Source organism: Arachis ipaensis, chromosome B06 (assembly GCF_000816755.2).
Source record: "Arachis ipaensis cultivar K30076 chromosome B06, Araip1.1, whole genome shotgun sequence".
Lineage (NCBI taxonomy): Eukaryota > Viridiplantae > Streptophyta > Magnoliopsida > Fabales > Fabaceae > Arachis > Arachis ipaensis.
The window spans coordinates 126,556,203-126,560,192 of record NC_029790.2 but is presented as its reverse complement, the minus strand read 5'-3'; positions in this window follow the sequence as shown (position 1 = coordinate 126,560,192).

Here is a 3,990-nt window from a genome sequence, read left to right as displayed (position 1 = left end):
AATGCTCGCAATCGATGTTATGTATCAATTTCTAAAAGCAAGATTGTCAAAATAACCATCAAAGGTCTTGGCTTTTATATGCGTAAAAAATTACTCTATGTGCATATTCCTGATTTAGCCCATTTGACTCAGAGAGTTCGACAAGTTGAAAAAATAAAAGAAGAAAAGGAGAAAGAAAGAGAAATGGTTGAGTATGAGTTTGTCAAAAATAATATTTAATTATGATAAGTATTTTTGCTTGTACATGTTGGAAGTCGTTGGAAGGAGGTACGTACTCTATTAAATTATGTACAAGTATGTCTATAAAAGAAGTTTTGGAGAAGTAGTTCTTAGCAGTTGTTAGATATAACTGTGAAAAGATAAAAAAAATCTTTATTCAATTTTAAAATTCTGTAAAGTTGATCAGTTTCAGAAAAGAAAAAACTTCTTTGTTTAATTTTGAAATTGTGAAGGTGGAAATTAAAAAAAAATCATGGATCATATCATGATCTTTTTGAATCATCAAATATGACAAATTCTCTTACCATAATGATCCGAGAAGAAAAAAGGAAATTACCATGATTTGGATAATATGTTGTCATAAAAAATTCAATGAGGTATCGAAAATGAATTCGACTGAAAATATTCAACAAAATGTCGAAAATCCAATAGTTCGACAAACAGCCACTTTGCCTCAAGATGTCGAAAACAAATATTTGGGGCATTTCTTATATCGAAGATAATTTTTCTTCGATAAATTAAAAAAAATTATTATCCTTGGCTCTTCAAGAATGGCATGATACTTCGCTAATATTTTGTCATGCACTACGTAAAAATATTTGTGAAAAATTGTACAATATATGAAATTGATCAAGCCATTGAAAATCAATTTCGAAAAAGAAGAGAACTATATTAGGGTCGGATGGATCAAGAATTGGCAAGAGTTTGGTGATTGAGAAAATTAGAGAATATCAAACAGCAACAGATTCGATACAATTATTTTGGTCGAGGCCGTAATAGAAATACCATTTTTCGAGATCGAATTGGTGGTAACCAAGAACAATTGCGTTGAGTTAATGCTGGTGTTCCTTTTACTTCCCGATGAGGGACAAAATCTCCTTTAAATCGAATTATCTTTCTAGGGGCAAAGGAGTTGAAACTCCATTCCTAAACATGAATTCAACTGTGTTGATGAGAAATATTTTGAGGAAGAAGATGAAAAAATGGCCGGTATCATCGTCAAAAATATTGAATAACAGTAAGTATTTATATTTTCTTCCTTCTAGTCGAAAAAATAAATACTTAGGGGGCATTTGTTATATCGAAAAATAATATTTTCGATAAAGATGTTATTGAATTCTTTGACAAGCAAATGTTCGACAAGTTTAGCCTTCAATCATTGCTAAGTGTCAAAATAATATTTCGATCAACCTCCAAATACATATTACAATTAACTTTGGATTGGAACCAATTAGGTACTCCATTAGGTACTCTCTATTAGTCGATTGACTCAAGTATGGAAATCGAAGAGGCAGACTCGACGGAGGTCAACTATGTCGAAGAAGAGGTCAACAAGTCTTGAGATATCGAGGTCAAGGCTCGATAAGTACTTTTCGAAGAACATAGATAAGTCTTATCGGAGAAGAGTGATAAGTGAATATAATTGATGACAGTTATTCACATTGTACAAAGAGTGGAACAGATTGATGCATGTGGGAAATAGTGTCGAAGATGGTGGTCAGAAAACTGAATCGAAGGCAAAGTTTCAATCTCTAAATTGCGTGAACAGTTATTTAGCAAAGCTAACTGCCAGAATGACGTATCAGCAAATAATTGGACGGATTGACCTATAAATTAACAAGACGCAAATGAAGAAATGGTTGGAATTTTTTCAAAGAAAACACTCACACTCACTCACATCCCCAGCGACTTTCTGAGTCAGTCAAGAGTCTTTTTCTTTGAAGGATTCCTTCCATATCGTTACTTTTCATTTAAATTCCTTGCAACTTTCTTTGCATGCAATTTATCTTCTTTGCAATGTCCTTTTCTTTCATTTAAATTCAGCAACTTTTACCCTTTTCAGTCTTTGCCTTTTAATTTGTCCTTTTTTTTTCAAACACTTTTCCTTTCTATAATTTAATTTCCTTTTTATTCAAGTCATTTAAGTTTTATTGTTCATTTTGAATTTTTACAAAGCTTAGTTCCTTCTTCTTCATCATTATCAAAGGCATGAATTTTGATGCAAATAAAACTGGTACTCACAAAAAGAGTAGGTTTCGTTCTCATACCATTAGATATCAAACTACCGTTGACTTGCTAAAAATCAACAAAACAATTATAAATTTTTTTTAAAATGTGACTGAATAAACAAAGTACACTTTTAACATAAGAATCTTTATAAAAATATATTTTTAGTATTTTCATTTGAGTAAGTGTCTAAGTAAAAAATCGTATCCTACTCTTTCTTTTTTTCAAAATTTTAGAAGATTAAACAAGTGAAAGCACCCTTTGATTTTTGTAATTTAGAAGCTAAATTTTTTTTTTTGAAAGAAAGAAAGCTGAACACAACAAGTGGAGCATGGATCAACAACATAGAAAGAAACTACCATCTAAATATAAATAACCAGAACAAACAAAGGTATATATATCCTTTTGTCATCTCCGGCATTGCCATCAACAACAGAAAGGGTCAGCACCTAACCACTCCTGGTAGCTCAATGCAGACATGTTAATAATCTCTTGAACCCCTTTTTCTTTGTTCTGAAAAATTCTCTGGTTCCGTTCCAACCATAAGTTCCAAATGATCGCACATAAACACACCATCCATCTCTTACACTCCTGTTTTGTACTTGAGTTCTCACTCCAACTCTGAAAGTGGTCTTTTACTGCACCTGGATAAGCCTATTGCATTCCAACATATGATAACCAAACACACCATACCTGCCAAGCAAAGCTACAACCAAGAAATAGGCGGTGGCTATATTCAACACTTATTGTTACATAAAATACATAGAGTATCTTGTTGGTGAATGATCCCAAGCCGATTCAGTCTCTCCTTCGTGTTAATTCTCCCAACCAGGACAAACCAGACAAACAACTCTGGGTGTGTTTGGGGTTCACGTTGAGGAGTAGAAAAGTCCGTTTGAGCGTCTTGAACGTGCCCATTGTCATGTTTGGCAACTTTTTTGAACCCCTAACCTAGAAGTGCTTTCAACGTACGTTCACGTGAAGCTAAAAATTCAAACTTCTGCATTCACGTTGGGAAAGTTAATTATCGTTGGAGGAATTAGATAAAAAACTTATTCCATATCTACCAACTGTACCCTTCATTTCTTCTATAAAAAGGATACACATAACCACGTAATTTCACACTTTCTGTATGTTCTTGGTTACAAATTTTTTTTTCAGATTTATTTTCATCACTGCCAAGGTAAAGATTTTAATTTTTTTTATTATTTTTAGTTCTTTTTTTCATATTTTGATTTTTATGTTTTTTATTGTATTTTTTATTTGTATAATTTTGAATAGTATAATCAAAACAACATTTATTTTACTATAATCCATTTTGACATAAAAATTGCCAAACATAAATCACGTTAACACAAACTTACTTTTCATCAAAATCAAGTTTGCAAAATCAATTCTATACAAACTCCCGTTTGCAAACTGTAAACACACACTCTATTCTGGGTGGGACAAGGCCTTTCCAAATGGTACTAGTAAAGCTGTAGCTATGTATATCCTCCGGCGCCATTTCCACCTGCAACATCTGCACCAAATGAGTTAGTAGAAAAAATTCCTTGCTTATCATACTTCCATACAACTCTATCCTCTCTTCCAAGATCAAGTTTGACCAGCCTTAGAATGTAGTGAAGCTGATTTACTAGGTCCAATTCCTATTGGAACAATTTTCTCCTCCACTGAAAATTCCATATCCACTCTAACCATCCCAAAACCCACAATCTTCTATCATTTTTAGAAGCTAAAAATTAAAAAGGTAAAATTGCATCC